Below are 12,996 nucleotides of genomic sequence, written 5' to 3'. Positions count from 1 at the left end.
GTTACATACTCCGCTTTCATGGTAGATTCAGAAATAAAACTTTTCTTTATACTTCTCCATACTATAGCTCCTCCGAAGTTGATTTCCTTGAATCAATATTGGTATGGAAATTAGAGTCAGTGTATCCTGTAAGAATCAGATTCTTAGCACCATACATAAGCATATAGTCCCTCGTTCTCTGAAGATACTTGAGGATGTTCTTAACAGCAATCCAACGATCATATCCAGGGTTGAACTGAAACATACTGACTATTCCAACTACATAGCATATGTCTGAGCGTATACACAACATGACATACATCAAACTTGTTGGGTTGTGTGTCCTAAAACTTATAGTTTGTAAAGTTAAACACATTCTATAATCAATAAAGATGTTATTCAACATTTCTTTAATAAAGTTGTTATTGAATCTTTAAATTGCATTCGTAAAGTCTAAATCCAATAAACTAAGATCCATGGCTATTACATGAATACTTGAATTTTATGTAGTGACATAAAGATGGATCAAATTATGTAGTATACAAATAAGTTTAGGTGCCTTATTCTGGTAACACTATTGGATACGACCTACTCTGTTGTTGTTACAAGTTGTTATAAAGGTGCTATAAACGAAGTGATCATGATTCGTTCATGTATTGACATAAAGAGTAGGAGTGTCCTATGCAATGAGTTTGCGTAAGATTGGACTAAGAAATAAGTCACTCTTACTTTCTAACGTTGTTTACTATTTAAGACTGACTATTTCGCTTAGATGACCTAGGTAACTCGATCTTAATCCTGAGCTAACTATGAACTCCTGTTTATTTAGGATTATCCTTAGATTTGCATAGGTGAGGATTGGTTCAACAGCACCGACTCAATAAGCCTCCCATTTCAAGAGTAAGACCAGGTAGATAGCTAGGGACATAGGGTATAATAAGTAATTCACACCTACCAGATTTAGGGATAGGAGAAGGGTTGTTTCTTAAGTACTGAATACAAGTCTTGAATAAGGGGCCCACCCTCTCATTGGCCTGAGAGGAGTCCAATTAATGATTGGATCATAAACCAATTGTTCATTAGAGAATCAATAGGAACTTAAGGAACAAGGCATTATATCGGGGGTAAAACAACATATCGACCCAGTCGTTATTACGAACAACCTATAAAGAGTCGACTTACTGGTTATGGTTAAATCATATGAACACAAATATATCTACAATGAGAAGAGTGTAACTATCGAGCTATAGTGGCGTGACTCGATAGTTAATAAATATTGATTAATTTGGTCTAAAGAGTTTTAGCTAATTAATCTTAAATCGTTGGAGCTCATGATCTGTAGGTCCATAAGGATCCTCCACTAACTCGTAAAACATGAACACCTTGAATAGTTAAATTGAGTGAATTTGGAATGATATCAATTTGAATTTCAATTTGAAAATGTTCAAATTGAAAGGATTTGAATTTGAATAGGTTCAAATTTGAATTAGGGTTTGTATAATTATATATGATATAATTAACGTTTAATTTATTGGAATTTAACGAAATTGGAGAGATTATAATATTTAAATATTGATTTAAATGTCAATTACATGAATATGATTCATGTTTAAAATTAAGTGTGTGATTAATTTGATATTTTATATTAAATTGATTAATTAAATATGTTTAATTAATTAAAAATAAAATTAATTTCCATTTTAAATTCAATTTAAGAAATTGAATTTTATATTTTAGATTTGATTAATTGATAATTAATCAAAACAAATTTTAATTAATTATAGAATTAATTAAAACAAATTTGAAATTTGGAAATTGGGGATTTAGTGGGTTTTTCCCACTTTTCTCAAGCATGAGGTATTTCACATGCAAATTCACACAAATCCCACCATGAACATGAAGCAGCTGCTGACAAACGTTGTTGCTGGTGAGTGACTGCATGATGTAGATTAATAAAATACTGAAAATTGAAGAAGAAAATGAGTTTTGTTAGCTAGAAAATAGTTCTCTAGAGTCTTTCTCCTTCTCCAAAACCCAGATTTCTTACTTCACAAATTCATTCAAATTCAAGTTCCACCACTCAAATTCAAGACTGAGAATAATAGAGAAGATCTCTTGGTGATTCACTGTCGATTTGGAGCTGAATTAACATGAAGAACAGCTTAGATTTGGGAGAATTCATAAAAGGTATGTTGAAAATGAAACCCACTTTGTTTTTCTGCAAAAGTATGCTTTAAAACTCAAATTAAATGTAATTAAAGTGCTTATTGATTTTGTTTGCTTCCGTTGCATGCTTATATATCCTATCAAGACTCCCAACTGTTGATGCATAAGGAATTCATTTTATAATCTCAACTTCTTGAGGTGTCTTAGGACACTGTTACTTTGACAGATGAATTTTGTGTCTGAAAGGTGACAGACTTCTCTTGGAATTTTGTATCTTATATCTAGATAACATCTTGTCTATATAAGATGCTTGAGATAAGGCTCGCCTTCTATTCTTGCGATTTTGAACTATTTGGATTCCAAGAACATATTGAGTATCTCCCAATTCTTTCATTTGAAACTGTGATACTAGCCATCTTTTAACGTCAGCAAGGAATCCTACCTCATTCCTAATGAGTAGGATATCATCAACATATAATACCAGAAAGGTCACAGTGTTGTTGTAAATTTTCTTATAAACACAAGGTTTGATAACGTTCTGTTCAAAGCCAAAAGATTTTATCGCTGTGTGAAATCTTATATTCCAGGTTCTAGATACTTGTTTCAATCCATAAATTGATCGTTTGATCTCACAAACCTTTTGCTGTTGACCCTGTTTAATGAATCCCTCTAAATGAGACATATAGATACACTCTTCAAGATAGCCATTCAGAAAGGTTGTCTTTACATTCATTTGCCATATTTCATAATCATAAAAGGCAGCAATGGACAAGAGTATTCTAATTGACTTAATCATGGCAACCAGAGAGAAGGTTTCTTCATAGTCCACCCCCTCTCTTTGGGTAATCCCTTTTCCCACGAGTCGAGTTTTGTAGGTTTGTACCTTACCAACTTGGTCTCGTTTTCTTTTATAGATCCATTTACAACCAATTGGTTTTACCTCATCTAGTTGATCTATAACTTTCCAGATTGAATTGTAGTACATTGATTCCCTTTTAGGATCCATGACTTTTATCCACTGGTCTCGGTCTACATCTTTTTTTGCTTTTTAAAGGTCAATGGATCTTCTAAGCCATGAGGTATGACGACCTGAGTTTCTGTTAAACCCATGTAACGGTCAGGTTGTTGAACAATCCTCCCACTATGTCGAGGCACTGTCAACTCTTGAGAAGGATATGACTGATCAGATATACCAGTTTCATGAACAACTCTTGTTGATGGACTGGCTTGATAAATAAATTTTGTCGGTCTCTCTGTAGTTTCCTTTGACATTTCATTCAACACTAATTTATTGTGAGGTTGATGATGTCTTATATGGTCCTCCTCCAAGAATGTAGTGTTTGTCAATACAAACACTTTATTATCTTAAGGGTCATAAAATAAACCACCTTTTATTTTTTTGGGTATCCTACAAATAGACATACTTTTGAACAACGTTTCAGTTTCTTTGAGTTCTACACCAACACATATATCGGGTATCCCCAAATCTTGAAGTGTCGTAACGACCTTTACTCCCTCTCCATAACTCATACCATGTTTCATAAGCATTTTTTTAGAGAACCATGTTCAAAATATAAACAACAATCTTTACTACATATTCAAAAAATGAATTAGGCAATTGTGCATAACTCATCATCGAACGAATCATGTCCAACAGGGTTCTATTTCTCCTTTCCGCTACACCATTCTATTGGGGTGTACTACGTGTTGTGAGTTAAGACTAAATTCCATGTTCAATCAAATAGTCCTGAAATCTCAAGTCCATGTACTCTTCACCTCGATCTGATCGAAGTGTTTTAATCTTTTTACCTAATTAGTTTTCAACCTCTGCCTTATACTCCTTGAACTTTTCAAGGGTTTCAGATTTATGATTCATTAAGTAAATATAGCGATATCTAGAATAATCATCAATAAAACTGATGAAATATTCCTACCCTTCTTGTGCCTTGACATTCATCAGACCACAGAGGTCTAAATTCATGAGCTCTAAGGGTTCTTTAGCTCCAAGACCTTTTCTCGTGAAAGATCTTTTGATCATCTTACCCTCAATACAAGACTCACATGGAGGTAAAGAGTTATCTTCTAACTAATTTAGGAGTCCACTCTTAATCAATCTCCCAATCCTTTTGAGATTTATGTGGCCAAGTCTTAAGTGCCAAAGATGGGTATTAGGAGAAATTTTTCGCCTCTTATTTTGAGTTTCAGCTGTTTTAAACATCTCTATGTTCAAAACAGTTTTTGCCTAAGTTGGTTTTAACACATATAAGTTATTTTCTAGTTTTACAGAACATATTTTAATACCTTTTGAAATAATGAACACTTCATTAAATTCAAAAGAAACTTTATACTTTTGTTTTAGGAAACATGAGATAGATATTAAATTCCCCTTCATAGCAGGAACATAGGATACATTTTTAAGCAAAATGAATCTATCTTCAACAAAACAACTTCATAAATCCAACTGCTTTAGTTGAGACAACTTTCCCGGTCCCTACCTTAAAGATTGTCTCGCCCTTCTGTAAGCTGTCTCCAAGAACTGGTTTCCTGAGCGAAAGTGCAAACATGTTAATTTATCATTTTTCACTAAATATGTTTCAACAACGAGTAAATCATATTTATCATATTTACTTTTTTGTGATTTCTTAGCTTTCTTATCTATGATAGTATTGTTTACTTTCAACATATCTAGAACATGTTTTCTAACAAAAGCACTATCCTTTATGTTGTAGTCATAAACATTATCAAGAATATTGTTCCTGACAGATTGACCAAACAACGTCTGTAATGAATTCATGATCTCTTTAGTGCAGACCATGCTCTCATATTTCTTAGCTATTATATCTGATATGCTTGCTAAGATATAGATTAGGGCCTTATCATTCGCCCTAATCCATCTGTCATAAGCACCCCAAACAATTTAGTTTATATTTGATGTCCATGTTGAATAATTTTTACCATTAAACTTATCGAAAGCGAGTGTTTATTTAGAAGAATTCAACATGCTGAACATATAAACAAATTCTATTAATAAAACTGCTTTTAAACCCAATCAAAATTTTAGCAAAAATAACTCAAACCCTAATCTCAAAATAATATGCATGCATGTTTTATCTTTAAAATTAATGTAATTTAGAGTACTTAAGATCCAAATTATTTTCACATGCACGTTGTTTATTCTTACAATTGGAAAAACCTGAAACTATCCATTTTAGCACACATACATTCATCACATGAATAAGTACCCACCAATTCCTAAATTAACAATAATTGAATAATGGAAACATACTCTGATACCAATTTTTTAGAGTTGACATTCAACATGCGGAAGTAAAACGGATTCTTTAATACTCTAATTATGCTAATTTATAAGGAATAAGCATGCAAATAAATGTACAAGAAAAGTTGGAGAATACAATCTCTGTAGCTCCAAATTGACCATCAATTCCGCTTTAATCACCTCACGAACCAGTTGTGGACCACCAGAAGAGTCCTTCCGGCTATTCTCCGGCCTTAAAACGGAATGATGGGATCTGGTGAGTGACTAAAATAAGGATAAATTTAGTATAGAAATTGAGAGAGAATTGAGGACTTAATTTCTAAAACTCTTTTAGAATCTCTGAGTTGCCAAGAAGAATTTGTTTTTCAACTAACTTGAATTTCACCAAATGACCAAGAAATTTAACCTTTATCAAAGCCTTCTATTTATAGAGCAATTACATGTAATTCATGCAAAATTGAGTTAACCAAATTTTGACACTTCAAAATATAGTGGCATTTTGTGGAATTAACACTTTGCCAAATGAGTTACTCATTAAGTCACTAAAAGTTGGATATTTTGACTAAAAATCATTCTTGAATCTTTCCACTAAGTGAAGTCAACATTTTGACTTTTGACTATTTTGAAGTCAACATTTGACTTTTGACTATTTTGAAGTCAACATTTGACTTTAGTCAAATTTTAATTAAATACAAGTTTAATTCAAAATTTATTCAAAACTAATTTTTGAATTTCCGACTTAGCGAAGTCAACTTTTGACCTTTGACCTTCAAAGCTTTGTGAAGCCAACATTTGACTTTGACCAACTTTGATTAATTCCATTTAATTCAAAATTAACTCAAATAAATAATCTTAGATTAAATTAATATTAAATAATTTAAACAATTTAATTAATTTAATTAATTTAATTTAATATTAAATTATTAAATCCAGCACTAATCCCGATGAATTCTTATTCATAGTTTTGATATTTAAATCGTATTTAAATATCTCAACTTTCTCTTTATTATTCAATTCCCAATTGAATGATACACCGTTAAATATATCACATATATTTAACGCTTACTCCTTAATTCGAATATGAACACTTCAAACTCACTCGTCATGGTGTTCTAAGGTTTAGTCCTTATGAGTTAGTAGGGGGACCTAGTAGACCTACAGATCATGAGCTCCAATAGTTCGAGATTAACTTGCTAAACTCTTTAATCTAATTAACCAACATTCGTTAACTACTGAGACACTCCATAAAGCCCAATAGTTGCACTCTCCTATTAGTAAGTCGATCTTTCATAGGTACAGTTGGGTCAAAATTACCATTTTGCCCCTATAATACATCTTGCTCCTTCAGTCTCTAATTATTCAATAATGAACAATTGGTTTGTTGTCCTACCACTACTTACTAAGTGAACAACCTATTTAAGACTAGGAGTCAGTATTTAAGTGAACAACCTATTTATGAACACTGAAATCGGGTAGGAGTAAATTCCATTTTGCAGGACTATGTCCCCAGCTATCAACCTAGTCTTACCCCTAAAATGGGAGGCTTATTGAGTCAGCGCTGTTGTGCCACTATCACGCACGTAGATTAAAGAGTAATCCCAAATAAACAGAACTTCATAGTTAGCTCAAGATTAAGATCGAGTTACCTTAGGTTATCAAATTGAAATAGTCAGTTTTAACAGTAAATGATATTATAACGAAAAGTGACTATTTCATGATCCTGTCTTATGCAAACATCTTTTGCATAGGATGTCTCCACTCACATGTTTCTACATGAACGATTTCAGGATCACATCATTTGTACTAAATATAAAGCAGGTCGTATCCATAGTGTCCCCAAGATAAGTGTTCAGAGTCCAAGGCTGGCATCGTCATAACTGCCCCCGATCTCGAGCAAAGGTAATTTATTTTCTCCGATCCAAGACTTAAACCACAAATGCACTAAAGCGGTAAGATCGGGGTCGAATCTACAGAGAGACTGTTGAATCAGCTAGGATAATTTATGAATTCCACGTGAAAATGGGTTTTGATGGTTTTGTGTTTTTGTAAAGTAAATTGACAAACAAACAAAGAAAAACAAGAATTAGCACAGAAAAGGGTTGAATTAAATTGATGAAAAAATCTTGGGATTAATTTGTATGCTTTTTATTTTCTATCATTAGGTACTAGTTAATTTTATCAATCTTTTGAACCCCTCAACCTATTAGAAATTCTAATAGCCCAATTAGTCAATTTTAATAAAAACCCAAACCAGCACTAAATCAGTTTAAAATTTTTCCTTCTTAGCGACATATAAGTTAAAACTGGAAAGCATTAATAAAGGATTCAATTGTTGAGATATACTACAAGTCGGAAAAACCATATCTTACAACATGATTTATTGGGAAAGAGTATACTAGGGCATACATGAATTTGGCCAGAAAAAGTCTAAAACCTAAATATGTGATCCTAATACATGCAACTTAATCAATCAATAATGCATAGGCTAGAATGATTTTGCATACAAGAATTTCAATAAATTAATTTGTCAGAAAAATTCAAAAAAACTCTATTAATATTGAAACAAATCCAGGGTTCACAACAATTGATTAAATTTAACTAGTAAACCTTCAAGAATCAAGACATACAAACTATTCCAAGAAAATTACCTAGCCTCTAAAAGACATATCGAAATTACAATGATCGAAAGAGAATCAGGGCTGACTATGGCGACAATTGCTCAGCAATTCGACTTCAATGGCTCCTAAAATCGGACTAACACTTGAATTTACTCTATTCTGAATTGTATTGAGGGTATATTGAAGGCTGGACCTGAACATCCTATTTATAGGCTTTTCGTAGCATCGCAACACTTGGAAATAGGTTTGCAACACTGCGGCGCAAATTGGAGAGCGTCAAGGAGGTGTCACAGTGATCCCTTTATGCTGGTTTGTGAACGTGACGTTGAACTTCCATCAATCTTTGTAGAAACATTGAGTATTCTGTCCCTTAGCGTTGGAGTTAAGCATTAGATGACGTTGCAACAGTGGCGGTGATCTAACTCCGAAGCGATGTGACGTTCGATGCAGTGTTGCAACGCTGCCTTACAACCTATGTTACTGCCTCCCAATGTCGAATGAGCATTGGACTTAGGCTTATGAAGAGCATTGCAACGTACTTGCTCCATGGGGTCAATTTCCCTACAAAATAAGACAAATAAAGCACAAAAATTACCTAAATATAGGAAAGTTAAGGCCATAAATCTAGCTCTTTTTGGGAGCTAACAATAATGTACCCAACCCTATCCTTATGCTTATAGACTTTTTTGGTTATATACTCAAACTTGATCCACTTTTATGTTTTCGCATAAAGTTCAAGTATTCATGTTATAGCCAGGGGCTCGACAGTTTATTGGATTTAGGCTTTAACATGTGCAATTTACATATTCAATAATAACTTTACTGAATAAATCTCAATAACATCTTTATTTCAAATAGAATATGTTTAATGTTTACAAACTGCGAGTTTTAGGATTTACAAGCCAATAATAACAACTTTACTGGAAAATAGAATATGTTTATTGTTTACAAACTACAAGTTTTAGGACAAAAAACTTAACAAACTTCCACTTAGACTAAAACTCTACTGGGGTCATTTACATATCATGTTGAGCGTGAGAGAAAAAACACAAATACAACAAAATAGGGTATCATATACCCATGACTTCTCCCACTTGCCTTAGATTTACATAACTTGTAGTCCTAGGCTCACTAAGTGATCCTTAAACACTTTAGCCGTGAGGGCCATTGTAAACATATCAGAAATGTTGTGCTCTGGGGATATCTCTTTGAACAATCTCCCTGATAAGATGATATTTACGCTCAATATGCTTCTCGTGTTTATGGCTTCTGGGTTCTTTATAATTTTCAACTGCGCCACTATTATCACAATAGAGGATGATAGATAGATGCATATTTGGGACCACTTCCAAATCCATCAAGAACTTCTTAAACCATACAGTTTCCTTTACCGCTTCACACATAGCTACGTACTTGGCTTCCATGGTGGAGTCAACAATACAACCTTGCTTTATACTCTTTCATATTACTGCTCCTCAGTTTAAAGTGAACACTAATCCCGATGTAGATTTCCTTGAATCTTTATCAGTCTGAAAATCAGAGTTAGTGTATCCTTTAAGGATTAGATCCTTAGACCCATACACGAGCATATAATCCCTTATTCTCCTAATATATTTGAGGATAATTTTAACGACAGGCTAATGATCATATCCGGAGTTGAACTAATACCTTCTGACTATTCCCACTGCGTAGCATATTTCGGGTCGTGTACATAACATAGCATACATCCGACTACCAATTGTTGATGCATAGGGAATACATCTCATTTCCTTAACTTATTGGGGTGTCTTAGACATTGTTTTTGACAGATTAACTCCGTGCCTAAAAGGTAATCCCTCTTAGAATTTTGCATTTTACATCTAGACAACATCTTGTCTACATATGATGCTTGAGACAGGGCTAATGTTCTGTTCTTGCGATTCCGAATGATTTGCATTCCAAGAACATACTAAGCCTCTCTCCAATATTTCATTTAGAATTGGGTTGCTAGCCATTTCTTAACATTAGTCAAGAATCCTACATCATTCCCAATGAGTAGGATATCATGAACATACAACACTAGGAAGGCTACAGTGGTTTGGACAATTTTCTTGTAGATACGAACTTCGTCAATATTCTGTTCAAAGCCATAACATTTGATCACAGTGTCTTGACCCTATTCAATGAACCCTTATGGTTGAGCCATATAGATACTCTCTTCAAGATTGCCATTTATAAAGGTTGTCTTGACATACATTTGCTAAATTTCATAAACATAAAAGGTGGCAATGGACAAGAGTATTCGACTTTAGCATGGCAACATGATAGAAGATTTCTTTATAGTCCACCGCCTCTCTAGGTATAACCATTTGCCACAAGTCGAGCCTTAAAGGTTTATACCTTACCGGTTTGGTCTCTTTTCCTTTTGTAGATCCATTTACAACCAATAGGTTTTACCCCATTTAGTAGTTCTACAAGTTCCCAGACCGAATTGAAGTACATTAACTCCATTTAAAGGTCCATGGCTTTGATCCATTAGTCTCGGTTTATATCATAGGTCAATGGATCCTCAATGCCATAATCGCGTATGAAACCCGAGTTTCTATTAAACCCATGTAACATTCGATTGATGGACAACCCTCCCACTACATCGAGGCATTCTCAACTCTTGAGAATGATGTGACTGACCAAAAGTGACAGCTTCATCAACACCTCTTGTTGATTTGTCTGTAGCTTCTTTGGAAATTTCACTCAATACTAGTTTACCGCGAGGTTGATGATCTCTCATGTGGTCTTCCTATAAGAAAAGCATTTGTCAACATAAATACATTGTTATCTCGAGGATTATAAAATAGACCACCTTTCATCTCTTTGGGGTATCATAAGAATAGGAACAATTTTAAACGACGTTCCAACGTCTTTGCCCAAATTCTGAAGTGACGTAAACTACCTTTACGCCCACTTCATAACTCATATGGTCTTTCAGAAACATTTTTAGAAGGGACCATGTTTAAAATGTATACAACAATCTTTAATGCATACCCTCAAAACGAATCAGGCAATTGAGCATAGCTCATCATGGAATGAACCAAGTCTAACAAGGTTCTATTTCTCTTTTTCGATATACCATTTTGCTGAGGCGTATTGGGTGTTAAGTTGAGACTGGATTTCATGTTCTATCAAATATTCTAGAAATCTCAAGTCTATATACTCTTCACCTCAATCTGATTGAAGTGTTTTAATTGTTTTACTTAACTAGTTCTCAACCTCTACCTTATACTTCTTGAACTTTTCAAGGGCTTCGAAGTTGTGATGCATTAGGTAAACATAGTCATACCTTGAATAATCATCAATAAAATTGATGAAATATTCTTACCCTCCGTGTGCTTTGACATTCATCAGATCACAAAGATCTGAATGCACGAGCTCTAAAGGTTCTTTGGCTCTAAGACCTTTTCCTGTAAAGGATCTTTTAGTCATCTTACCCTCAAGATAGGACTCACATGGAGGTAAAAAGTTGTCTTCTAACTGATTTAGGAGTCCACTCTTGATCAATCTCCCAATCCTATTGAGATTAATATGGCCAAGTCTTAAGTACCAAAGATAGGCATTAAAAGAAACTTATTTGGTCTTAACACATATAAGTTGTTTTAAACATCTCAGTATTTAAAATAGATTTTTCCTTGGTTGGTCTTAACACATATAAGTTGTTTTCAAGTTTTTGCAGAACAAATTTGAACACCTTTTGAGCTAACAAAACTTCATTAACTTTAAAAGATATTTTGTACATTTATTCGAACAAACAAATGATAGATATTAGATTCCTTCCCATATAAGGAACTAAAAGTACATTTTCTAGTAAAATAAACCTATCCCCAAAAAACAACTTTGAGAGTATTCTCGCCTTCTCTAAGCTTCCGCCAGGAACTAGTTTCCTGAAAAGAAATACAAATATGGTTAGAGATCCCTAAATCTAGGATCCAAGTAGAGTTATCATTCTCCACTAAGAATGTTTCAACAACAAGTAAATCATACTCACCTTGTTTTTCTTTCTCAGCTTTCTTCTCAGCAAGGTATTTTGGGTAATCATATTCACCTTGTTTTTCTTTCTCAGCTATTTTAGACAATTTTTTTTCCAGTGCCCATCTTCGTTACAGTGGAAACATTTTCCTTCATCTATAGATTTTCCCTTGCTTTTGCGGGTCGTAGGAGCCTTACCTTCCCCTTTTCCCTTTTTTTCATGTGAATACTTTTATTCTTTAAAGTAGAAGGTCCAGACTTCTTTTTTGAGGATGATCCCTTTTGGAACTTCTTTGAGGTAGCAACATTTCCTTCCCCTTCTTATCCCTTAGTTTTCATAAAAGACTAATATATCTAGAGCTCGTTCAAAAGAGTAGTCAAATTGTACTTCTTGTTCATCATCAGATTTGTGTGCAACTATAGGAAATTCTTCGAAAGAGATTCCATGATGAAACTAACCTGACTTTCTCATCTATGACAGCGCCATTTACCTCTGCTATATTAAAGTGAACCATCATATCCATAACATTTTCTTTAACAGAGGTTCTTTTCTTTATGTGGGAGTTGTAAACATATTTTAGAGTATTGTGCCTGACAGATGAAGATGGTTGTCCAAACATTGCCTGCAAAGAATCCATGATCCCTTTAGTGGTGACCATTCTCTCATATTTCTTAGCTAAAACATCATATATGCTCGCTAAGATATAGACTCAGGCCTTATCATTTGCCCTAATCCATTTGTTTTAGGATTCCCAATCATTTCGGTTTGTTGATGAGTTGAGGGTATTCCTCTGTCAAGACAAATCTAAGATCATCGATTACTAGTATCGTGTTTAACTTCGATTTTCATGTTGTATAATCTCACCATTTAATTTTTCAGAAGCGAGTAGTTGAACTAATAAGCTAGTCATACTGAAAATATAAACAAGTTATATTAGTATTGCTGTTAAATTCAAT

The sequence above is a fragment of the Benincasa hispida genome, chromosome 12 (assembly GCF_009727055.1).
Source record: "Benincasa hispida cultivar B227 chromosome 12, ASM972705v1, whole genome shotgun sequence".
In the NCBI taxonomy this organism is placed as follows: Eukaryota; Viridiplantae; Streptophyta; class Magnoliopsida; order Cucurbitales; family Cucurbitaceae; genus Benincasa; species Benincasa hispida.
The sequence above is the reverse complement of the archived record's forward strand: the minus strand, read 5'-3'. Positions refer to the sequence as shown.